The sequence below is a fragment of the Pagrus major genome, chromosome 3, assembly GCF_040436345.1.
Source record: "Pagrus major chromosome 3, Pma_NU_1.0".
In the NCBI taxonomy this organism is placed as follows: Eukaryota; Metazoa; Chordata; class Actinopteri; order Spariformes; family Sparidae; genus Pagrus; species Pagrus major.
In genome coordinates, this window is record NC_133217.1 from 8,569,967 (window position 1) to 8,597,803 (window position 27,837).

The 27,837-nt window shown below is 39.9% G+C and overlaps 1 long non-coding RNA gene across 1 annotated transcript; it reads left to right on the forward strand.

The window, feature by feature from the left end:
* LOC140993811 (uncharacterized) lies at positions 1-27,837 on the forward strand. Its single transcript, XR_012178683.1, has 4 exons — positions 1-105; positions 360-577; positions 26,881-27,016; positions 27,605-27,837. It is a non-coding gene; the product is annotated as an uncharacterized lncRNA (long non-coding RNA).

The following is a 27,837-nucleotide window of genomic DNA, read 5'->3' on the forward strand; positions in this document are numbered from 1 at the left end:
ACGAGTGAAATAGTTACAAAGACAGTTGGTTTAACGCCTGGAAAATAATACCCATCTACTTGGTGTTTCATGAGGACCATGTTTGAATAAACCACAGCGGTTCTGGTGAGTTTCAGCTCGTTTTATTGATGCTTCGTTGTACTGTTTGCACTTGAATGAGTGACTGGTCTAGCAAAGAGAGCTAGCCTTAGCTAAACTGTTTAGCGGCTAATAGTCTGCGGGTTATCAACCAAAGAGTTTTATTTCATGTAAAAAGATTACATCATTATGTACATTACATTATGATTTAAACTCGCTGTAAAAGGCTATTTCATTTGCATGGACAGAGTAATTTATTTTGTTTATGGCCTGCTGTAAAGGTCAGTTTTTTTTTTTTGCTTGCTCCTGAATGAAGTTTGACTAAAGAGAGACACTCTTCCTCGGTGCGGGAGACAACACGTAGGCACGCGACCGTGGGACACAAGATGGCGAGCCAAACCCACAGACTACATCCCTTAAAGGCATCTTCATCTTCACCTTCATATTCATCGCTTCAATGAGGATTTGCCGGATGGATTACTGGTAAACTGCCAGAGAGGTAGGAGTGTTGTAGATATTTCTTTTGAACTGAACTGAGTTGGAACAATAACTGAACTGAACTTAAACTTATTGAACTTGAACTGAAGTGTTACATGTTTACATTCTGTTTCATAATTGTCAATATTGTGATTTAAGGTGTAATATTGTTTCACTTTATTTGGATTTAGATGCTTTTTGGTGAAAAGGTTTTTCTACTTATGGAATTAATAGAAAAATAAGGAAACCAAAATAGGTGCAACCTATTACCATAAATTGAGATAGTTAGTCACAGACCGGTCTAACATAACAAAATCTCTAATTTAAATCATCCTACCTGGATGAATTATTAAGGAAGAATATTTCTTATTTAGGAAAATAAACCTGAAAAAAGGGAAAGTGAATACCAACCCTAACCCATACCTGCAGGATACCTTAGACACTGTCTGAACACCGTTATGTTTATTGTTCTTGTTTACTTTAAAGTACCGGCTTTAATTTTAAAGAACCTGGTCTCTGGTTTAATTTGTCGCCCCACTCCATCAGAACCTAGAAATGGTCCAGTGGCTTTCAATGATTCTTGGGAATTTGGATAAAACAGGTTTTAATTTTGAAAATAAAAAGTTAGTTAAATTACAAAATCTGAAGGTATATCATTATAGACCAAGGTCTTGGCTGTTCATCAATGTACCGGTGCAACCTCCTCATTTTGTATTTTTTTCATTAAATTGGCGTTTTTCCAGTTATTACTTTGTTTTTGTCAACACTGTCAGACACAATAAAAAGCAAATTAATTTTTATTTATTTGGTCTAATATGTATTTAGAGCTTTTAAATCATTATCTGGCATTCTTAGTACACATATGCTGTTAAATGTTGAATATTCACTTTTGTTCATTTTTTATACTGTTTCACGTGTACTCCTTTTAAAAGATCTAACATCATACAACGTTTACTTACATATCATCAAATATCAAATCATCATAGTAAAAAATAGTCATTACCAGTAGGAATAATATACAATGCATCACTGACATCATCTTAAACTGTCATCTAGTGTCCCCTACTCATAAAATAATACATTATATTCTTCTGTAAACTGTATATTGGACATGAAGAACAGATAACAAATAACAATTGTGAGCACTGTGGCAAACAGTCAATAAGAAACATGTTCAATTAGCAATAGGCTATCATTAATAAAAGTACCCCTTAATAATCATCATAGTAAAAAAGAAATCATTACCAGTAGCAATAAGATAGAATTCATCACTGACCTCATATTTAACTGTCATGTAGTGCCCCCCACTCATAAAATAATATAGATCATATTCTTCTGTAAACTAGACTATAAACTGTATATTGGACGTGAAGAACAGATAAATGAATAACTACGTCTTACAGTCTCTTTTCCATAAACTGAAATGTTTCAAATTACAGAAAGCATTCTGTGTAAATACCACAAAACACATCTGACACAAAAATAATAATAATTCGTGACCTCCTGTGAGTATTCCCTGACTGTTTTACATCACTCCACCACTCATTTAGCTTTATCAGGAAGTATATGGTGTATATGTTTCTCCTCTATGAAATCCATGACTTCAGCAGACAGGTTGTATATCTCCCTCGTCCTGCTTACACGACCTGGTGATGACAGTTCCTCAAGTTTGACCAGAATATGGTCAAATGGTGAAGCACATATCCTTTCCACCTCCTTTTGGATAGAATCGTGTGTTGGGCCCATTAGGGTGGAAAAACTCCACTTCCACATCTTGATGATGAGTCCACAGTGACAGCCTTTGCTAACCACCAGTTCTGGTCATAAATGACCGCAAGCCAATCTCCGCAATGAACTACATCAGCAGATAGATCTGTCACAGTCCCGTCAGGACCACTTTTGGTCAGTTGTTCTTGCTCCGTTGGCTCTTGCTCACTTTCCTCCCGTTCCATTTCCTCCTGCTCACTTTCCTCCTGTTCCGTTTTCTCCATCAACATTGCCAAAGGACCCTTCCTCTTTTGCATTGGTATAGGACCATCATCCTCAACCTGTACTCTGGGTGTGTTGGCAGTCACCTGGAATATTGTTGTGCTGAAACACTCGCACATCTGTGGCTCACTGCAGAAACAGGACAGTGATCTGCAATCGATCTCAGAGTCGTTTCAGTGTGTTGGTGTGACCTGATGGAGTTTCCTTGTTGCAGGTACAGGTTTTAGTGATTGAGAAAGGAGTGCGTCATATGGCTGCATGTCAGCTTCAGTAATGATATAGAGCTTAGTGCTGCAGCGGCTTCTGCCAACCATCTCATGGAAGATTCACAATGTCATTCCCCTGCAGTATAAGGCTGTCTGCAGTCCTTTTCACAGCTCCTCCAATGCCGTCTGGGGCTCCCTTCCCATGTGAGGTGGGGAAGAAGTTCCAGGTTGTTCTCTTGAAACCTAGAGTTGGAGGGACACTGCAGAGGAGAAAAACGTTCTTCTTGTTCTTGTATTGCTTGCTGGGCAGGACTGGTTCCATGTGAGTCCAAATGGCAGACGCATCTTGTCGCTTGGATTCTGATACTGTGAAAAAGCCTGTCTTCTGTTCTTTTGTATAGTACATGCCAGTGTGCAGGTTGAGCTGTGGGAGGTTCTGACCAAAATGGCATGACTGTACCTCAGAACTATACTTGCACTTCCACACCTCAGAAAAGTCCACGTGCACAATTACTGTGCTATCATTGCACTTCTCGATCATGCTCCTGTACTCTCTGGTCTGGTTCTGAACTGAGCACACGTGTGTTGTTGTTTCTGTCTTCAGTTTGTCTTTATATCGTTGGAGAAGCTCTCCCAGCGTGCCACTGTGCATCGCAAGTCTTGTGTTGAACTGCTGTTTGATCCTGAATTCCTTCCCATTGCTGCCATTCAACATTGGTCTGGTCTTGCTGTGGTGTGGGAAGTGTATGTTTGTGGAGACACCGGGTGCAGGAGCACAGAAGACATGCCTCGCTTGTCTGTGAACAGCAGACAAGTTCAAAACTATCCTCCAGTTTGCTAGACTTGACAACACCATTTTCTCTTAGGACTTCAAGCATCAGCTTAGCATTCTCATGGTACTGACATTGGTGTGTCTTACGATCCAACGGTCTTGGTGCTGTGACATAGAATGGACGTAAGGCACAGAAGGATGAATAACTGAGCTTCACTCTTGGTTCCTTCTTGGTGAACTCCTTGTGGCGGTTCAATACTGTATCAGTCAGAATTAGGGCTGGGCAAAACGATTAATTTTGTAATCGATTAATCTAGCAAATATTTTTTCGATGCATCGATTAATCTAACGATTCCAAAATAAAATTCAAGTAATGAATACAGTAGTGCAATCTGATGCCAGAGATAGCATTTAACAAAAAATAAAATAAATAAAATACTGTCTTTCAATAAGTAAAACTGTTGTGCAAACAAACAAATGTTAACAATAAATAAATAAAATATAAACAGCAGCAGCAGTGGTGTCCTTCTTGAACCAACAAAATATAACATTTACTTTGCTTTCTGCAAAAAAGTGCTCTTAACATACACTCTGCCACTTTTCCCTTAAGAATACTCAGTGAGTGTGTGTGTGTGTGTGTGTGTGTGTGTGTTTAATTCAAGACATGATGTAGTCATGCATTGGAGTGGAGGAATGTTAACATTTCAACATGCTTAGCAGTCAGGCTCGCCCTTTTTTTGGTGACAATGTTTCCAGCAACTGAAAAAAGCCTTTCAGATGGCGTTGATGGCAGGTACAGCCAAATACGATTTGGCTAAAGCAGCCAGTGTGGGGAATCTTGTTGTGTTATCCTTCCACCATTTAAGGGGGTCATTGTCCCTTGCGATAGGCGTTTCCCCAAAATACAACAGTACTTTTTTCCTCATGGTCTCATTGTCCCCATCCTCATCCTGATCCATGACTTCGTTGCTGTCTTCCTCCTCAGAATCTGTGCCCAACAAAGTGTCCAACACAGACCTCTTCTTTGGTGAGGGACTTGCTGAGGCTTCCTGCCCCACAGCTGCCTGCTGTAGCTGTGCTCTCTGCTCCCTTTTGAGATCAAGTGCAACACTCTGTACTCTTACTTGCAGTTTCAGAGCATCCTCTGGAGAAAGGAATTTCAGTTTTTGGAAACGTGGATCAAGGGCAGCAGCAATGAGTGACACATTTTTCCCATCCTCTTGAAATGCAGATACCTTCGGCTGCCACCTTGACAAGATTTCCCCTTCTGCATGGCTCTGGAACAGGTTCACGGCAGCAGAATCAAAGGATCTGTTTTGGGTGGATTTCAGGAGACCTTTCAGCGGGGGGGGGGGGGGAGAGAACAGAAGCTGTGACATAAGATTGTCCACTAAGAAAAACAGTAGCTTGCTCATATGGCTTGAGCACCTCCTTCAGTTCATCCAGAAGAATCCACTGATCATTTTTCAGATCAAGGTAATGTTTCCCACGGTGTGTGACTTCTGGATCTGACAGCGTCGCAACCACTGGCCATCGCTGTTCTAACAGACGTTCAACCATATAGTATGAACTATTCCATCTGACAGCTACATCTTGGATTAGTTTGTGCTCAGCTGTGCCCATTTGTTTTTGTTTCTGCTTAAGTTTGGTGCTAGCTGGCTCACTTTTCCTGATGTGCTTCACGAGGCCCCGTGCAGCTGATAGTGCCTTATCAATCATGGGGTCCTTCATTGCATGGTGTACAACTAGCTGCAGTGTATGCCCAGCACACCGATAAGATGCCACTCCAAACTTCTCTTCGAGGATGCGGAGAGCTGCGACTATGTTACTTGCATTATCATGCACAATGGCAGGGACGTTATGCAAGGAAATGTTGAATTTTTCTGCCACCTTCTCCGCCCAGGAGGCAATGTTTTCTGCAGTGTGTCGCTCTTCAATTGGTAGTGTTGTTAAATTGAAGGAGACAAGATCCCAATTGTCATCAATGAAATGACAAGTTACTCCTAAGTAGGCCTCTGTGACCAGACTAGTCCAAGCATCAGTGGTAAGGGAAATTTTGGATGTGGCCTTTTTTAGTTCGTTCCTTAGTTTCTCCACTGAAGTTTCATACTTTCTCTCCATCATACTTGTAAAATGGCGCCTAGAGGGCAGAGTGTAACCTGATTGAAAAGTGGTTAGCATTTCTTTGAATCCCTCGCCCTCAACCATAGCAAGCGGCCTCATGTCTTTCACAATCATAGATAGGACGCTCTCAGTCAGTACAGCAGCCTCCTGGGGGGTGCAGGGGGTTGTTTTTTTCTTCTGAAAGTGGTCCTCCACACTTTTCTGCTTATTCCTGAAAACATAAATCACACACACAGCACACAGATTAATAAAAATAATTAAATATAAATATATATATATAATAATTAAAAATATTAATTATATATAAATAATAATAATAATAAGAGGATTTTAATATATCCTAATCATACTGTCTATTGCCATCGTTTAAATCAGCAAGTAATCAAATCCTATGTGTGTAGTTGAGCTGTCACGGCATGACAGTGACCAATTACAAAATGAAAATTACAAAAAAGAAATTACAAAACAACAATCAATGTAGTACAGGACTAATACAGTGCAAAACAAAGCGGGCAGACAGAAAAACAAACAAAAACAAAACAAACAAAAATCAGAAATAAAAACCAACAATACAGAGAGCAGCTTGTATCAGTTTTGAGTTTGAGGTGTGTGGGTGGGTGTGCCTGCATGTGTACGTGGGGGTGTTTGGATGAATGACAGGGTACATTATGATGTTTAAATACGGTATTAAAATGTGACGACTCATTGCGTAATATAATATGTACAACAAAACAAACAAGAAAAGAAAAAAAAGTTGAAAACTTACGGTGTTAGGGTTAGGGGTCATCTGCACAAGCTGCTCCTGGATGCCGCCTTTTGAGGTGCTGGTGCATAGCCGTCGTGCTTTTATGATAGGCCATTTCCATTTTACAAAGCTGACAAACAACAGAGTCGCTCCCTTTTACTGTAAAATAGTCCCATACCTTCGAAATACGTGTTCTTTTTTTGCCGAGTTCAGCATCAGCTGACTCACTGGCGCTGCTGCTGCTACTCGCTGCCGCCATTTTTTGTTTTGGTCGGACAACGCATCGACGTACAGTTTTTGTGTCGACGTATTTTTTGTGTCGGCGTAATCGATGACGTCGACATGTCGCCCCAGTCCTAGTCAGAATCATTCTCTGATGCTTTATTTTCTTGCGTGTGATTGTGTCCTGTTTGTCAGTTGTCATTCGTGCTGCATTATGGTAGAAATCCTGAACCTTCTGAGTAATTGCTTGAATGTATGTAGGTTTTTTGTCAGTAGGCCTCCTCTTCCGCAGTGTGTTATATGAGAACCTTGCCTGACAGAGTCAAGTTCTTGTTCTTGTGGGCAGACTTGTTTTGTTTCAATTCATGAATGAGTGTGTTGTGGAACAGCAGAGTTTTCTTGATGGAGGGGTTTTTGAGTTGGCTTCCCCGCAGCAGCTGCTCTGTTTTTTTTCTTGGTGATTCTTGTGTTTTTTTATTCCAAGCTTGTTCTCGTACCCAACGCTTTTTCATTCTGTTCCTATCCTTTGTTACCTCTTGAAGTTTATTTCTAATAGCTTTCATCTCTCTAGAGTATCTCGCTCCTGTTTTCTTTCTTTCCCTTTCTCCTGCTATAGCCTGCCTACTCCGAGCTGGCTCGTGTATGGCATGATCCGCTGGACTGTCTGGGGGAGTTTCTGGGTGATCTGAGCCCTTTCTCTTATGTTCTCTTGATACTTGTTGACTACGTTTCCAAGCCTTTCTCTGACTTCTCTTTTCCCTTTCATTCAAGTCATTGATATTTTTTATCTTCCCTTCCTTCACCCTCTTCTTCCATCTTTGCCTTTCCGTTCTGAGGTATTCCTCCTTTAACTCTGCATCACTGTGTGTTTTCTCTCTACGCTTCTTTTGATATTCCCTGTTTCTTCTCCTTCTCTCCTCCACAGATAGCTGCTGCCTAGCCATAACTTCCTAAAACACATAAAGTCAAAGTTGAGCGTAATGACTATGAAATTGGGGGGAATTACTGTTGGCTCAATAACTACGACGACAACTGTAGGTTTTCATGACTTTACTGCAACCTCAGCACACCAATAACAACGAAAGACTTCCGCATTCCTCCCCCAGAACAAACCTGTAACTTGCACATGCGCAGTGAGAAATAAAGCACATAACAAACTCCCCTTTTCTCTTTAAAGAAAAACAGTGCAAAGAAAATATTTATTTTTCTCCTTTTTTAGTGTTCTTAACAGATAGCCAGGTTTAAAGTTTCAGCTTTAATAACTAAAGTAGAACAGTAAAAAAAACTTTGTTGTTTAGTCCATTTAGCAAATTGTTGCTTGTACAGTCACCTGTGGTGATCTCTGAGTACAGTGTAGCTAGGAAGACTGCACTGTCAATGCCATCTCCAAGTGCCAAAGTCTCTCCAGCTAAAGTGCTCCGAACAACTCTCCTGATCCTTTTTGACTGCCAGCATATAGGCGAGAATCTTCCAACCTCTCCCATAAGCATGATCAGGTGCCCACCTTGAGTGCCTCCATCTGGAAGAATCACTGAACACCACCAGCTTTAGGGAGCTGTCTTTTCCCAAGTACTGAAACCTCAAAGTCACCTCCTCTGACTTCAGTTTTCTGATCAGTTTATTTGCACAGTGCAGAGTCTGAACAGTGGCATGCTTTGTACTTGACGCCAGGATGGATATGTCACACATTCTGTCGGGTCTGCTCTGCCTCGCCACCCGCAATATTTGGCCACTCTTTGACTTAAGCATATCATATTCAGTGTCTGTTAGGGGGGGGCTCTCGTGGGGTCCACATGAATGGGTTGGAGATTTTTTATGTACATCCATTGTTGTACCTGTATTTCATCCTCTACAGAGAGTACCTCCATTCCAATGTAGCTGAAGCTGTTGTGTTCTTCACGTCCAATTTGAAAAGTTGCTTTCAAGTGAGAAATGACTGTCATGGAGAACGTTCTTCCGAACCTCCCCAGATAAAGTCATCCACATGACAAGCAAGGACTCCCATCACATGGTAGGAGTCATCCAACCAGTAGAACACTGCTGGGTAAACTTATGAAACAGTACCTCCCGACTGCTGCATAATGTCCTTTACCCTGTTGTACCAGTACAGAGAAGCATCTGTCAGGCCATAAACACACTTCTTCAACTTCCACACAGTTCCTTTGCTCTGAGCTTCTCGGGGAGGCCGAATGTAGACATCTCGGGTTAACTCTTTACCTTGCAAAAAGGCTGCTTTAATGTCTATGGAGTTCAGCTGCCATTTCTTTTGACATATAACAGCCATGATCATTTTTAGGGACTCTGAAGCACACGTAGTTGAATCTTTTGGTAGCTCCTCAGTGTTCTTTTCCTCAAAGCCTCTTGCAACTAGTCTGGCTTTAGGGACACCACCATCTGGTGTCTCCTTGAGTGTGCACACCCACCTTGTAAAGATGCATTTCTGACTTTCATCTTTCACCTCTTCAAACACATTGTTCTGTTTCCAGTTGCTGAGTTCAGCGTGTTTGGCAGGTATGAAGGCATCATCATTCACAATCAGTACGTCCTCTTTATGGCAGTCTGCACATAACTCAACATGTTCAGATGGACCCAGTTGAAGATTGTCTACTTGTCCTAAGTCCACTGATCCAGTTGTACCAGCAATTTCCTCAGGCTCTGTGTACTGTAAATTGTACCAGTTTTTGTGCGTTCCAGTGGCCTTTCCTGCCCGGCTGAGGATTTTTCCAGTGTGTACTTGGTCACTTCCACTGTCTGTGTATGTAACTACTTGTCCAGTTTTCAGCTTAAGTCCTTCACAAGTAGTATTTGAGTGTGTTGATGTGTGAGGGGGCTCATTGTTATCCTCAGCATCTTCATCATTTGAGGGTGCCTCTTCCTCACTTTCATTGTCAGTCTTATTTTTATAGAGTCCAGTTTCTGGTAATGTGGCATTTTCAGTTCCCATCAACTGATTATCTCTTTCTCTCAGCATATCTTGCGAGCCATCAACCTTTCGAAGTCTGGATTGAAGTACACGAACATAAGTGCCTCCATGGCGAACAAATATCACCACACCATCTTGGCCGATGACCACACCTGGACCTTTCCACTCTGTAGAATCCACCCGTTTGTAGTAAACCTTATCCTCCGTTTCATATCTGTCATCAGTGGGTCGCACTTGTTTAAGAAGGGCTCTTCGTATCCTCTCAGAGCATTCTGTTTCTGTGAATGCTCTCCTTGTAGCATGTAGTGCTGAGATGTGTTGGGCCATCCAAGTAGCCATGCTAGTCCCTTCTAGAGCTGGGAGCTTATCAGTGAGAACTGACGGCAGATTTGGGTTCTGCCCGAACACTAGCTGGTAGGGACTGTAGCCATGTACATTGTGCATAGAGTTTTTTTGCCATCAGGGCCCAGTCTAGGGCTGTCTTCCAATCACATCCGTTGTCTCTCTTTACTTTCAACAGGATTTCAGTGAGAGTTTGATTATGCCTTTCTAATAGACCGTTGCTCCATGGACTATAAGCTGCAGTCGTTTTCACTTCAAAGTTTTCAGCTACGTCCCTCATTTCCTCATTATTAAATTCACCCCCATTGTCAGTGAACAGTCTGCGTGGAGGACCATGAACACTTATCCAGCAGTGAATAAGGTGCTTCACTATCTCTTTGGGTTTCTTGGTGGTTATAATGCTCCCTGCACTGAATTGTGTGAAGTGGTCAATGGCATGCAGATACCACACTCCTGGCTCTAGCTCATGTAAGTCCATAGCTACAGTTTCATTGTAGGTTGAGGCCATGGGTAAACCTACTGCTGGCTTTGGCTTTGGTTTACTGTATCTAATGCATGTCTCACAGTTCTTTACAATATCCTTCAGGATTGTGGTGCACTCCTCATCAGTATTACCTGAGCAGGTCAGTAGTTTTTTCAGTCTGTCAACTGAGGCATGTCCAAACTGCTTGTGCAGTTTCAATAGAATTTTTTGTTTTTCCTGTTTTGTCATGTTTTCTGTCACAATTAGGATGTCATCTTCATTTTGGATGTCACTTCCATCTGGGGAACTCTCATCCCTCAAGTTCACACAATAATGTCCTGACGATGTCAGTTCAAGTTTCACAGGTTGCTTGAAAATAATGGCTTTGTCATTCTCAATGTCCAAAACTGCACCTGCTCTTTTCAGTGACGTTTTGCTTAAAAGCAAAGGGATATCGGCTGGGACAACTTCTGTCTCAATTTGACATCTAGTCTGTGTTATCACAGCTGGGATTTTCACTTTCTTTGTGGAATGGACAATTCTCCCATCACCAAACTTGAATGGTCTTGCACTTTTTATGTCCTTCATTTTAAGTAACTCATCCTGTGTTAGTTGACTGACATAATGATCAAGCCATTTTTCGTGTCAATCACAGCAGATCCCAAAGACTCCAACATGAAAATCTCTGTGTTAGACAATGTGTCTTTAGACAATAAAGTAATGTTGCATTCTTCAAACTCTGTTTGTCTTTCATCTTCTGTCAGTTTAGCATGTTCATTTTTGTGGGGGCAGTCCTTTGCCCAGTGATATATGCTTTGGCAGACTGCACATCTCGTTCTCCTGCCGTATCTGTCAAGCGGATTGGTACCTTGAATAGCTGTTTGACGTTGCATATTTGACCTACTTTCTCTTCTGCTGGTAATCTTTGTGTAGTAGGCAGCGTCAGTTGCATCTCCGCTCACCTGCAGTGCATCAGCGCCCCTCTGTGGCGTAGTATCGCCAAAAATCCTCTTCAATGCGGCCTTCATGTTGTCAAACGTGAGGCGTGGACAAGCGGTAAGCGCCTACTGTTTATCTTTAACATTCAGTCCCGCAGTGTCTAGCAGCTTGAATGCTAACATTGCATCCGGGAGCTCCATTTTGAACTGGTGAATTCTGTTGTACCTCCGTTCAAACTCAACAATGTAATCCACTATCGAAACGCCATTGTCTTTCGTTATCCGGTCAAACTCCATGTAAGCCTCGTATTGGCGGTCCTTTTCCTTTCAAAAACACAGAGTCCAGTTTTTTCAGAAGTGTAGTCATTCCATTATCCATTATGTTCAAATCCTCTGCGGCTACTTCCAGCGCGCTGTCCCTCGCTCTTCCCATTAGCGACAAGGCAACCGTCAGGGCCTGCTTCTTCTTATCCAAGTCACTAACCAGTCTCCAGATTTCGACCTCATTTTTCCAGCTTTCGTAAGATTTCTTCTCATCAAACGCTGGCGGAACTTTATAATTACCAGTGGCCATCCTCTACTACCAATGTTGGCTCAATAACTACGACGACAACTGTAGGTTTTCATGACTTTACTGCAACCTCAGCACACCAATAACAATGACAGACTTCCGCATTCCTCCCCCAGAACAAACCTGTAACTTGCACATGCGCAGTGAGAAATAAAGCACATAACAATTACAGTGAATGTTAGATTTGGTTAAATGTTGTCATGCCATTTTCATTTGGCTTTAGTCATTGGAGATGCATAGCCTACAAGGGATATTGTATACTATGTGCTATGTACGTAGGTAGTAGGTGCACTATGTGCATCCCAAATGACGTAAGCCAAATGAACATGGCATAATAGTGAATTGAGAGAGAAGGAAGGCACACCTCATCCCCTAGGGTTGGACGATATTGAAGAAATATAGGGGGAATTACATAAATAAAAATATAAAAGAGGTTAATGAAACATTACAGATCAACAATTATATTCTAGCCTCTGTTGAGGACCATTTGGAGGTTTTTGTCACCACCACCGTCAGACAGAAAACCTGACGGTGGTGACAAAAACCTACTCTTTCACATGATATGCATGAGTTGTTCACATTAGCCATCTTGTTTCCCCTCTGTTGCTAGCTACTTCAGACCTCTTCGTAAAAAGTAAACATTTATGTCATAATCTAATCTAATATTTTTTATAAAAAAGAGACGGTGTTGACATGTTATGGTTGTGACAGAAGCAGTGTCCAAAAATATGAACAAGTTTAAGAGAAAATAGCAAACTTACGGGAGCTTGATTGATCTTGAAGCATGCAGTAGAGCTGAAGGTTTGAAAATGGGGTCCTCAGGAATGTAGTTGACCTTGTAGTTGCCTGATTTTATTGCTTTTTATAAATATCTGACAGTGGTGACGAATATGTGGGACACATTTTGAGCAACCACAAAATAATAGTAAATATTGTTCAAAACTCACTGTTCGTACATATTACAATGTACTCTGTCATGTGGTAAAGATATTATTCTTTTTTAATCAAGTTGAAATGATTCTCCTATCCGAGGACAACTGATTTTGTAGGCAATGGGCCAGCATATAATCATTAAATTAATAAAAATTAAAAATAAACCTATAAAAGAACCTTACATATGTGCAAAGGACCCCCTGATTATAACCTTGATTCTTTTTATTCATGAAAATGTTATTAATTTCCAACAAAATTAGCACTTTTCTTAGTGGGGCATGTTTTTGCCAAGTTTCAAGAATCGGTGCTTTAATAGTGTGTCTGGCGGACACTAGTGCTACACACCTCTACTTACTTACCTTAAAAAGTTAACAACAATTCATAATTACCTTAAAAACTCTAAATTTATCTAAATTCATATGGAGATTATAACATTGGAGGAAAGGGGGAGGGACAAATGAAGTGAAAAGGACAATCTAAGAAGAAACCACTAAAGCTTAAGGGACACAAAATCGGGAGGTAATAAAAGGAGGCTTGTAGGAGAGAGAGCTCACTTCTGCTCTGACCACAGGAAGAGAAGCACCTCAGTCAGCCAGTCAAGAACAGCCAACTTGTTTTCTTTTTAGTGCGCCTTGGCTTGAGGAAGTGCTACAGGTCAAAACGTCACCCTTGGCACACGCTTTTTTCATTTATATACTTAAAAACAATTTAATTTCTTTTCATTTTACACACACATTTATTTTTTTCAATTCATAGATCATTTTAGTTAGTTAAAAAATACATAAATGTATTTTCATTTCGTAGACGACAATAATAATAATAATAATAATAATAAAATATTTCAATAACTATAATTACATAAATACACAGCTCCAAAACAAAACAATGGATGGGGGTTGGACAGAGGTACGCTACGGCAGGAGGCGCCAGCGCGACCGTCAACCCAGTTGGGACAAAGTGATTGAGGCTTCAAGTGGGAAGGACCGTGCACCTCCCGTTAGTGATGGGACTTCCGGCTGTTTTAAAAGAGCCTGTTCTTATGGCTCGGCTCACTAAAAGAGCCGGCTCTTTCAGCTCCCAAGTGGCTCCTCCGATTTTTTTGTTGCTTCAATTAATTGATTACAAAAAATAATGTAAAATTATGTGTAAATTTTATTACTAATGTACAAATATTCATTATTTATATGGCTTATTATACTCAACAGAGTGCTACAAAAAATAAATTTTAAAGTACATAGCCTTTTACACAAACTATCTTTATAGAGCTCTGGGTTGTGGTGGTGTAGTGTAGACACTGGGTAACCAATAAGTGGAATTTATCCAGGGTTATGGTAGCAGTTTACTACCTATCCAGTTTTATTCACAATTTTCAATTTCTGAACTGAAATGCTACAAATGCTGGAAGTGGAAACCATAGAAATATACATAACCATCAACATACAACCACAACTGTATGACCTTAACTCTGCATCAATAGATTAAAATAAAAATAAAACACAAATGTATTTCCCTCTTTCTTTCTTTGTGAAAACAAATGATTGTTTACATTCTCTATAAACAATGAAATTATTATTTTTACTCTTTACAAAGGCACCGGACAAGATGCTCCTTGTCTGTTTGAATTGGGAGTCCCTTTCTCAACCCCTGAGAACAATTCAATACCGGACGGTCTTCAATTCAAAATGAAAGCTGGGTTACAACTGCAGCAGCAGCAACAGATGCAGCAGACACACTGGCACTTTCATTAGTAGAAGGTTCTCTTCCAACTGCACCGATGAATGTACAGTTCTAATGTGCCTGTGCAGGTTATTTGTAGAGCCTGCTCGATATGAGATTTTAGCCTTGCATACTCTACACTCAATTTTATTGCGTCTCCTGCCGTCACTCATTTTCTCACCTTTCCAGCGTGTTGTCTCTGTAGTGGCTGTTCTCTCTCTCACGCACGCGTCTCCCTCCCTCCTGTTTCTCTCTGTCTGTGTGTGCTGTGTCTGTAACCCCCGCCCCTCCCCCCCGCTCAGTGCGGACACATAGACGCCACCACACATCATGTAGTTGACCACTCACGTGCGGCTTAAACAGAACACCTTACAAAGTTAGAACAACAATTCATACTTACCATAAAAGTTGAAAACAACAATTCATACTTACCTTAAAAAGTTAGAACCACAATTCATACTTACCATAAAAGTGAAAATCAACAATTCATACTTGCCTTAAAAAATTAGAACAACAATTCATACTAACGATAAAAGTTAAAAACAACAATTCATACTTGCCTTAAAAACTTAAAACAACAATTCATACTTACCTTAACCCTCGTGTAGACTTGGGGTTCTGACCCCAAGTTAAATCTTTTCCCGTCAAAATTTGTTTTTTATTCATCAAATGGTCTGAAAATAATGGATGTTGTCCGATACTATGCTCTTCATGATTTAAATAAATTTGAAATAATTTGATTGAATTATTGTTCAATAAAATTACTTGTCCTTAACAATTGTCCTCTGGGGTCAATAAGACCCTGCAGCACAAAGTGGTGCGATGGAGCAAATTGTCACACCATACTGCTTTCCAAAACATCTTTGATCTTGGATGTTTGATGTGTGGGGTCAAGCAACGGTTATGACAACAACAAAAAAGGTCTTCTCTCACAGGTGTTGGAGCATTTCACATTTTAGTCTGAGAGAGACAGGCAGCACAATGAGGAGGCAGAGGCGGGTCAGTGACAAATAAGGGTTTGCATTATGAGCAATTCAAAAATGTTTTAAAAGCTTGCATCAGATTTGCTAAAATATATATTTTGTATTTATGTTGGTTTCATGTAATTTGAAATAGCATTTGAATTATTTTTTACGAAAGGTAAGACTGATTGCTCCTGAAAATGTCAAGTGGTGTAACCACAACAAAGGAGAAATATTAAATATTTATTTCCACCTAGAGTGTATGCAAGTGTACTACTTGTAATATAGAGCAGGACAAATGCTGAAAACACTTTTTCTAAATAATATTTGACAAATTATGTATAAACTGTTAAAAAAACATGTTAATACATTGCAATAGAGGATTACATCTTATTCCACATGAATTTTCCTGAATATTATAATATTTTTATGAAAAATACTGGTTACACCAATTGAAACAAACCAGTTTATTATTTTCAATGAAGAAAAAAACATCAAGATTAATTCATTTTTACAAATTAAACATCCAAAAATCATGTGGACTTGTTATTTTATGAATTAATTTAAAAAACAAACTTCAAAAAATCATGTGAACTCATGTTTTGACTGCAATGAATAAGTGTAAAAACATGTCAAAAGTTGTGTGTGTGAGGTGGTGCTGGAAGGGATAGAGAGAGAGGGAGAATTGTGTGTTTAGGGCTGTGTGTGTGCTGGGAAATGTTTCCAGTCCTCTGTCATGAGTTTTGAATGACGTGAGTTCAAATGTTCTGGCTCAGAGATTATGTGCAGCACATTAGACTCATAATAGAATACGATGTCAGGTGGATGAGGCCAGGTGAAGACATTCTTCCCACCCAGAGGGTTGCATGCAGCTCACTTCCACTTCTTCACCCACCACCTGGATGACCTGTCCCACGAAAGGCTTACTTTCATATCTGTCCAGAATGAACTTGCCTTTAAGATCCTGCTGTAAGTTGGTAGATGTTGAGGGGAGGTCTTCTGATTGCAGGTTGCGGAGATCTACTGCAGTTGGATCATAGTGCTTGCAGATATCAGGTCTTGCACAGAAACATGAAATTTCCCTCCACTGAATCGCAGCTGGCTCTTCAGAGGTCACTTGGTGAATTTTCAGTGTACCTTTTTACGGCTGGGACATTTGTTGGGACTCGTCGTACTTGGCAATGGCTTCCTCGGATATCCAAAAGTACTTGATGCTTGAGGGCTGATCCTTCAGGAAGTTGTAAAGTTCCTCAGCTGTCTGCAAGTCAGTGCCTCTTTGGACTGCTGTGTCTGCAGTACGCTTGACAGCCCCTCCCACTCCATCAGGAGCTCCTTTCCCATGCGATTTCTCACTGAAATTCCAAGTGACCCTTTGAAACTCACTCAGAAAAGGCACTGTGCTGAGAAAAAAAAAGTTTTTCTTGTTCCTGTATTGGGTCACTGGTCCATCACTTGCCTATGGCATCCTTCAATACAGGCTCCATGTGAGCCTACATGAATGCAGACTTCTGAGGTGTCTCATGGCTGTTGAATTGTACAGTGCATGGAGGTCCTTGAGAGAGTGCAGCAGTACCCTCCTTTGCTGCTTGATTTTATTTTTAGTTATTGTATCCTTTTTGCGTGATGACATGCGACTATTCTCATCCTTACAGAGAAAGCTGGCCACTTCCTCTCTTTTCATTTGTGAGGCTTTCTTTTTGTTTTTCATTTTGTTCTTTTCACTGACCATTTTCTTTTTTTTCTGTTCCCTTTTAACTTTGCGACGTTCAGACCTCAGCTTTTCCCTCTCTTTCAGCACTGAGCTATAATATTTGTTCTTTCTTTCCTTTCCTTTCCTTGCAGGGGTTGAGTATGCTTGCGGTCTCTCTACAACTGGCTGCTCATAGTCATGATCGTCCAGATGATTATGCATAGGCTCTGGATTGTCGAGATGCTGAATTTGCTCATCTGACGTGTCCATAGATTGTGGGGTTAAGTTGAGAACATCAGCAAGCACCCTTTTCTGTTCTCTGTAGTCTCGCTGGTAATTTCTCCACTCTTCCCTCAACTTCTCCTGCTTTGTTTTGGAAAGCTCAGCTGCTGGAGTACTTTTAGTCTTTCTCTCTCTTTTTCTCCTTTGATAACTAAATGGTAAAATAGAAAAATAAAAGCAATTAGCCTAAATCACTATATTACTGACTTTAACCTGATATTCTTTCACAGTATTTAAAGTGTGTGTGTGTGTGTGTGTGTGTGTGTGTGTGTGTGTGTGTGTGTGTGTGTGTGTGTAAAACCACCTTTCGCGCCTTTTGGCAAGGTAATTGGCCCTTGCAGCAGGATATGCACTGACTCGTGCTCTGTGACGAGCCACTTTTTCTTTGCTTGATAATGGCATCTATTGGGGGAAAAGAGGCTCTATTATATTGCAATAATTATGAAACAATAGAAAGTTAATAAATGTAATTTTACAGATCTACATTTTAATCTTTGACTAACATTTCTCATATTGGAGTTTTAAGTCTTTTTAAAGCTGCTGTTCATGTTCAACATTGTCACTGTTCACCCACTTCATTCTGCTATATTATGAAATTACATATATTGCACTATATATTGCTTAAAATTGTAAGTGAATGGAATACAAATATATATTAAAGCTAAACATTTAAAAAAATATCAAAGCCATGCAAAATAATGATTTTATCCTAACCTTCCAGAGCTTTGATAATAAAGTTGTGGATAAATCACCACTTCGTCAAGAGAAATATAACACGCAACACTTAAACATAGTTCCACATAGTAAGTTAGTTCATATTACATCTTTAATCAGCATCATAAACTACTGATATTTGACAAAATCGGCCTCTAACCAAAAGGAATGTAATAAAAGTCAGATGGTGAAACCGGTTACACCATTTGACATTTCAATTTAAATTCAAATTTAACAGGCATTATGATGGACACCTATGTAAGCACATGGCCTTGGTGTGAAGATTTCAAACACATTTTTTTAAATAAATACTTATTTTTACAATTATTATGAATGATAAATGTTTTCCTGGGGTCATACCATTTGACATGTAACCCTAAGCACACCTGACCATACCCTAAAAATGTCAAATTATCAAGATTTCCAAGAGAGTTACTAACCTCGTCATGCAGCAGTTAGGCTAATCAGGGGTCCTTCTCTGTGATATAATTTCCTGTCACATGGTCTTCTTGCACAAATTAACAAAATGGCTCCTTAAATGTTGGTTACACCACCTTGACACTTTAGGAAGTTGACTTTAGAGACACAATTCCCCAAATTAATTATAATATTCAGAACAATGGTGTTCCATGTATTTTATTCATTATTAAACAACACAAATGTAAGATTATGCCAAACTAGTTGATAGGGTGTTTTATTGAGAATTTCACCTTTTCTGAACAAGTTTAACTATTTGATACAAAGTTTTTATGGTTACACCACATTGACATTTTTGCCATTATCTGCTGAATATTCTCTGAAAATTGATTTAAATCCAGAAATTTTAGATGAGGTCTTCAAAAAGAGAATGTATGCGAGTAATTTGTAAGTTTATTTTCTAATTTAAACCTTTTATAAATTCAACTGAACCATAAGAACACAAAAAAATTGCGTCACGTCATTGACCCACGCGCTATACTGCACAGGAGGCTTGTGAGCTCATTTTTAACCATGTTGTGGAAAAGAATGACCAGGAGGACAATGCTGAACATAATGAGGAGGAAGAATCAACTGATGAGAAGGATTCAGGGTCAGAAGAGGGGAGGAGGGAAACCTTGGAACGATTATAGGCTCAAAACTCACATTTGAAACTAACTGTGAAGCTGTGTGTATAAAAAGGGCATCAGTGCCTGTTCTGTTGGAGGAAACTGAGTCGCTTCCACATTGACAAATCCATCATGACTCTCTTTTACCATGCTTTTATTGAATCCGTTTTATTATTTGCACTAGCAGCCTGGTTTGGGAACCTCTCTTTGAAAAATAAAAGCTCACTCAACCAAATAGTAAAGTGGTCTAGCAGGCTGATTGGTGAGCCACAACTCAACGTGGAGACCTTGCATACAAAACAGCTACAGCGCATATGTGGTTCAATTTTAAATGACAGTTCCCATCCATTGCACACTGAGTTTCAGCTTCTCCCCTCTGAGCGCAGGTTTACAATCCCTAGGTGTAGAACAAAAACACGCAAAAACAGTTTTGTCCCTGCAGCCATTACACTGAGGAATAAGTCATAGCTATATTTTGCACAGGTGATTATTTATTGCTGCTTTTATTTATTTACTCATTGCTGTATTTATTTCATTTACTTACTTATTTTCTTTTTACTATTAGTATTGTAGTTCACTTCAATATCTTAGTATGATCTGGACCTGTAAGAACTTTATAATTTGCCATTTTTTTTATTTCCACTGTCCTAAGTTGGATGATGCGTAGGGATGTAACGGTTACCGGTGTCACGGTAAACCATGGTAACATTCCCGACGGTGAAGGTTACCGTTTAAGTTTTAATTACCATGGTAACCGCCGCGGTCGATAACCACGGTGTGGAAAACTCGCGAGATACTTTATCCAAGTCTCCCTACGCAGGCGCAGCGTGCAACGTGCGCTTGTTATGTAGTGAAGAAGACATGGCGGAGGGAGGACGTGATAGTAGCGGCATTTTTCCGCCTTCAAAGAGAACCAAATCTGAAGTCTGGGCGTATTTTGGTTATTATAAGAATGCTCAGGGACAGCTGGTCGAGGATGGCAGCCCTATCTGCAGGAGCTGCAAGAAGAAAGTTGTTGCGAGGGGCAGTAACACGTCCAATTTACTTACTCATTTGCGCGACCATCACCCTCAACTGTTAAGTGAATGCAAGGTAAATTAACCTTAAGCTCAGGTGCATGATGTGTGTGTATGTTGAATTTTCTCTGTCTAATTTGCTGTCACTAATGCAAACTGACCAGATAGTGGTATAACTGAACGAAGTTGATCCGTGATTTGGCACGTTATCTGAACCTCTTATTAATTGTAGATTTCACTTTTTAAAGTCGACCTAATAATTCCCCAAATATTGATGCAGAGCTGCAGTGAGGAGGATTTGAGACAAACACGTACTGGGTGGACTGAGTTAGTGAATGCAAACTGACTGAGATGACTGACTTTCATCTCAGCTCCGTTCACCGGAGCAGCGTCTACCTGTGGCTCAGCAGCCATTAGACCAATCAGATTGACCGAGTCCATTGACAACAGACGAGCAAGCAGACAGAGACAGACAGCCAATATATATAAGTAATATCAGAAATATATAATAGGCCCTACTTGTGGATTATTTGTAGAATAGACTATATATAAAGAATAATCTAAAATGGTGAATATAACAAGTGTCTAGATAGAGATAAGAGCCAAAATAGTGTTCATAATTAATTTAACAATAATCCTTTTTGTTTTGATCTCAGGGCTCTAGAGTGCGACCTAATAGGTCGCACATGCGACCTAATTTCAAAATGTGCGAGTTAATTTTCAAACAGGTCGCACCGGTGCGACTTGGAGAGGACCCCCCTTTCACTACCCTCCTCAGCCGTGACCGTGCGGACGTGTGGTTGATAATAAATATAATATATACCGTATTTGCACCAGCCAAAAATGCATAATAAAGAACGAAAAAAAAAACATGTATAGGCTAAGTCGCACTGGAGTATAAGTCGCATCAAATTTTTTGGGGAAATTTATTTGATAATATCCAACACCAAGGATAGACATTTCGGGCTCTATTTTCATGACCATCAGCGCACTGTTGGGGGCTTTAAACAACGTACATTTCTGCCGGGAAAAACGAACGATGCGCTTCCACAGAATAGTAATAACAGCATGCGCATGTCACGAAAGGCAATTTAAAATAAAAATAGAATAGAGAACAACAGGCTGAATAAGTGTAGCCTGCGTTATATGACGCATAAACAACGAACTGAGAACGTGCCTGGTAGGCTATGTTAACGTAACATATTACGGTAGAGTCATTCGACTAAATATAGCATATATAACATGTTCAGTTCAGTTCAGTTCATTATCTACCGCTTTTCCGTGAGGGTCGCGGAGATGTTGCCGCTTTATCCCCGCCTTTCAGGGGATTGCGGGGGTTACTGGGGCCAAATCCAGTTCTCATAGGGCGGAGGCCAGGGTATATCCCTGGACGAGTCGCCAGCTCATCGCAGGGCCCTCTGACGGCAGAGGCTGCCACACAAGGTGCCAACTGCACCTGGTGCCAACTGGTTCAGTATCTTGCTATAGATACTTCGGCATGTAGCTCAGTTCCGCCCAGGGGAGCCGGGGTTCGAACCAGCGACCTTCTGGTCACTGGTCACCTGCTCTACCCACTGAGCTACAGCCGCCCCCGCATATATAACATGCTACAACCAAACAATCAGTGTCACTCATAATCACTAAAGCCAACGAAATCTTCTTCCTCGGTGTCACTTCTGAACAACTCCGCCAACTCCAAAGGTAGACAATGCGCCGATTCCTCTTCTACCGGTAAGTCAGTCAATCAGTCCAAAGTGATGACTGATTTAAAACTTGTGATTTGTCTTGTGGATTATCTTACAATTGTTTCGTTTACTTTGTAATTTCAGCGCATTTTCAACACGTTTTTGTTCATGACTTTTGCCTCAAATAGAAAGAAATATTTTTTTTTTGTCCCGAAGCTGAACCCTTAATTCGGGCAACTACCGGGTATCTGCGTATGGTGTGTAAAGACGAAATTCCCTTGCGTGTGTTTTCGCATGATGTTTTAACAATGCAAAGCCATACTTTAATAAAATAACATAAATAAATAAAACTACGTTGTAGAATGTAGACCTATTTCAATAGTATTGCTGGACAAGTTTTTTTTTATTTTTGATTTTATTTTTCTTTATAAGAAGACCTTTTGTCTACTGCTCATGCAGTAATCAGCTGTTCATGTTTAATCAGTTGTGATTAAAACATTTTACAAATGTCAAGCTTGGGTCATTGTCAATCCTTACGTCATATCAAGGCAAAACTATGGTATAGAAATAAAAACTATCACCGGCATGATACGTTTTATTAATGTCACACAACAAAGAAAAATAAGGTGTGCTACCTAATTTATTTTTGTGCTACCAAATGAAAAGCTAGGTAGCACCAGTGCTACCTGGGAAAAAGTTAGTCTAGAGCCCTGTTTGATCTAAAAAAATATCCAACCTGTTTCTCACAAAAGTGATATGATCTAGATTGTGAGTTTTGTGATCTGTTGGTTGCACCCTTAGTATTAAGTAACAATGACAGTAATAATTAATAATGACATTTTCTATTCATTTTTTTCACAGAGAGGGTCTGCTGGCCAATCGAGTGCTACTGCCAGTACATCTCATTCTACCTCTGTAACGCAGACATTACAGGACGCGTTTCAAAAACAGGCTGCTTATACCCTAAGCCTTTTGATATATAATAAATCTATTTAAATATAAATCTTGGTGAAATTATTTCAATTTATCAGTGTATCAGTGTTTTTTCAACATTTTGAAGACATTTTAAAAATACCGCGGTATACCGATAACCGTGATAATTTTGGTCACTATAACTGTGGTGTGAAATTTTCATACCGTTACATGCGTGATATGTGCCTCTATGTTTTTTCCATATGTGTGTACGAGGACTCTACTGCAAACAAAATCTACCTCTGGGTACAAATAAAGTAACTTGAACTTGAAATAATGATGAGGTGATTGATCCAACATACGGACCACATGCTACTTCTTCCTCTGAAGAAGCCCCCACATCGCCTGCTGCAGAAAGGGAAGAAGGGTATGAAGTGAAGGAAAATGATGAACATGATGATGAGGTAGAATCTGAAGCTGAAATGGAAGAAGCGTCAGAAGTGGAGGAATGCACTTACGATGATGAAGAGAAGATGAAAATCAACTGATGAGGAAGAATCTGAGGAAAAGGACCAAGCTGAGATAGAAGAATATTTCCAGTCAAAGGATGAAACATTGATCTGGTCTTCCATCCCTCCCAGTGACGAACGACGCATGTTGACAGCAGAGAGAGAGACAAACCACCATGGTCCAACCGCATATGCAAGGTTTCGTATTGATGACATAAAGTCCACTTTTGACATGTTTCTGCCCAAGCCTATTGAACATGAGAAACGAGGAGGGGCAACGTGTGTATGGCAACAAGTGGAGAAAGATGGATCGAATGGTCCTGCAGGCATATGTGGGTATGTTGATTCTCGCTGGTGTGTACCGATCCAGTTAAGAAGCTACAGCTAGTATATTGCAAGCCCAGTCTGGCATGGAAATTTTCCGTGCTACCATTTTCATAAAATCTCAAGAGCGATTCGATTTGATGATAATCACACAAGAGAAGATCGCCGTGCACGAGACAAACTTGCTCCCGTTCGAGACGTATGGGACCAAGTGGGTGTCGCTCTTGCCGTTGATGTACGATCCATGCACTGATGTGACTGGATGAGCGCCTGGTCCCCTTCAGATGTCGCTGTCCATTCAAACAGTACATCCCGAGTAAACCAGGGCTAAAAATATGGGCAGCAGGCCGTGCCAGGTTAGGGTTAGGTTAAAAGGCCAGGTTAAAAGGCCAAAAATCATCGAAGATTACAATCACAACAAAGGGGGTGTCGATAACCTTGACAAGGTAATACACATTTATTATTCATAATATTTATAATATATATGGAAAGGAGTAATGCATTGAATTTGTGTGTAGGGAAAAAAACTTCCTTTCCTGAATATGAGCTCGGGCGACAACTGGTGATACCTCACATCAAGCGACGCAAGGTCAGCATTAAGCTACATTTCTGTTGCTCTTCCTTCTCCCTATTCTGAAAAGTTAGTTTTGAAAAGTTAAATATTTTGGAAATGAATGTTGACATGTTTTATATGTCAGGTAATGAGTTGAAATAAAGTTGACTAAAAAGTTGAAACACAGAGGTGGGTGATAATTTATACTTTGTTTCATAAACAGTCAAACCAGACGGGGTCATTTTTGACCCGGGAGGACAACAGGTGTGATTATTTGCTGCCATTAAAAAAATTGAAGTGGTTTAAAAACAGCGTCCTAACTCTACTTTGACATATACCAGTCTGATGATCTATCAACACACGTGACGCGTTAACTATAGTCAGAATAATTGATGATTTTATTTATTTTTACTCAAAAACAAGGTAAAAGTTCATTTAAACGAGGTCTTACAGGCCTTAAATTTCAAATGGAATAAAGAAATTGTGTTAATGTGTTTGAATGAAGTTGTAATTAAAGGTGTAACACAGTATTGGGTAAAGTATCCACTTTATATACTTTAAATAACAGTCAAACCAGACGGGGTCTGTCAAATAGTTAAAAATGATATAAAGTCAAAATAATTAATTGTTTCATTTTAATTTCACTCAAAAACAGGGTATACTTTTATGTAAACAAGTTATATTGGCCCTAAATTCCAAAACAAAGGGAAAAATTTGTGGTAATGGGTTGGACTGAAGTAAGACGAAAGGTGTAACACAGAATTGATTGACAATTTATACTATATGCTTTAAATAACAGTCAAACCAGACGGGGTCATTTTTGACCCCAGAGGACAAAAGGTGTATGGCAATTGGGAGGATTGAACAAGGGTTAAAAAATTAAAACAACAATTTATGCTTACCTTAAAAAGTTAGTCTTAAATTAGATCATTTCATAAATACATAAATTCATACTTACTTTAAAAACCTACATTCAGATTATTTCATGTACAAAAAGTTTAAATCCGTAGGGGAACTATAGTATTGCTCCGTAACGTCGAAAGGGGGAGGGACCATTGAAACACAAGAGTAGAGGGGTATGAAATGATACGCTCAGGAGAAGGATCTCACCTTTGCTCAGACCACTGAAAGGGAAGCATCTCTCCACAAGTCAGTCAGACAATTAGCATTTGTTTGCAAGCCTGAAGAAAACCCAGACAGGGTCGAAACAATGGGTTATTCTTATTGTTATCTTTTATTGCTTGCTTTTATTGTGCTGGGACCTGAGTACATGTTTCGTTCTATCATGTGCAAACGTGAATTGAATGACAATAAACAAACCTTTGAACCTTTTGAGCTCTCCATCTTAAAATGGAACATTCTAGCTTCATACTTACATTAAGTAACTAACAATGAGTGATAAACGGGTTATTCAACCTTTGATTCAACAACTGAAATCTTTTACAGCAAAACTAAACATCTTTCTTTTTATCAAAAATGATATAAAATAATAAGAGCAGCTCTACATCAGATTCTTGAGTGGTCCACAACCCCTTGTTTTGTAAATAGTAGAAAATAAGTAAACAAATTAGTTGTGTTACCTCTCGTTGTGGCAACAGATGCAAGGCACTGTCGACACAGAACACGTGTTTGGTCAATATCATCCTTCTTGTAGCCGAAATAATTCCAGATAACTGACGTCGCTTTTCTTTTTGGCACCAAGTCTTCCTTTTTGGTGATTTTCTCTTGTTCGTTGCTCATTTTTTAATGTTGTTACAAGCGACTCACTCCATGTGCAGGGGCGTGGTCTGCTGAGGCACACTGAATAAGAACTAATGTGATTGGTGGATCGCTGCACATGCAGAGTCCGCATGTACAGCGTGTGTCAGGTACCCTTGGAATTAGATGAGTTCATTTGCTTCCTACATCGCGATGACGATGCTCAAACGATATATTGTGCAGCTCTACCAAACAGTGTCTTGGAAGGAGAAGTGGGATCATGTAGACATAATGTACTGACATTGTGGGTTAAATGTTCCCAGGGCCCATCCATTAACACTGTTAAAAGGCACGTTGAAAAACAGGAACCTCTGAGGAAGATAATGATGCTCCAGGGGGCCCGTAGTCCTCAGGTTAAGAACTGTTGAACTTACAGTCTGAATTACACAGATGGATGCAATGGGACAAAGAAACTTGAATTCAGCCTCCCACAGTTCTCCAGATATTCAGACCCTGGACCCAACTTTAAGTACAGCTTTTGGTTATTCTACCAACCTTGAACATGTTGTTGCTGGGGTAGATATTGTCTTTTAATAGCTTTTGGACTCTGTACAGGAACCTCATATCATTGATAACACTGATGCTCAATAGATGGGTACCATCCATGTTTGGGGTGGTTTTAATCAACTGCCCTGTCCTAGGTTGTGGCTCCTGGCTATGTAAAAGCTGGCAAGAAGTTGTAAAGGAAAGCAGCAGAGCTAACAGGCTGAGGTGGGGAAAACGCAATACAATCAACAAAGGACTAGATTTGGATCAACTTCATTTGTCTGAATCAACCCCAATACTGGTCTTTCAGTTTTACTCAAGACATGTCTAATTTACTGTAGTACTGTGGTATGACTGTTACTTAATGGAGATTGTTGTAATTTGTTTTCCTCTGGGTTTTTTCAGAGTCAGGTTATATCCACTCAGGGAGAAGAGAACAAGAGCCCAATGCCTGATGCACTCTATAGTGATGCAGCAGTACAGTAGGACCCTATGACCCCTCCACAAGCCTTTTACCACCAGTCACCAGAAATGGAAAAAGGTAAAGTTTTAACATCAAACTTAGTTACTGTGCCCTCTTCCAAGGTTGTATTAATTTATTTCATGGTGCTGCATTGTGACAGGCAGTGTGTGCACGAGAGATTGAGATTCTCCTCTGAAAATTCTGACACCACACTCAATACAGTGAAATTCAATGAAATCAGAATTATTGCTTTAGTAATATTTGGCCTATGTATGTATATATTTATGTAGCACTTTTGTTTCTATTCTTTCTACCAGTTACTACTTATTTTATTGTAGCCTACAACAGAGTTAGGAAGTCCCTATAACAGATATATTCCTGTGTTGCAGAAGAACCTCAGCGATATTGATGAAAAATGACGGGCTCTGACTGCCATTGTTTTACATACATTCAAACTAAAACTTACATAAATATTAATATAAATGATGCTGGAGAAGCCACATCATCTGCCTTTGTCTGCATGTTTGTATTGCAGTGTAAATACAGCAATATTATCTGGAGAAACCATCTTTGTGTTCATTGAGAAATTCTTAATGCCTGTTACTAACCCAACATCTTCCCTTTCCCACCATTTTATACTTTCTCTTCCCCTCTTACTCTCTGTAGGTATTTGGAGCTGTAGGGCCTGGACCTGTACAAACCACCCTCTGTCCCATGATTCTGCTCAACACCATCTGTAATATTGTCATTATTGTTGTTGTATCATTAGTATCATTGACATTGTCATTGTTTATTTCCTCCATCTTGCATCTAGTGGAATGTGCTTTGCCACTCTCTCTCCCTCCCTCTCTCTAACCTGTATTTTGATTTGACGCTATATAAATAAAATTGAATTGAAA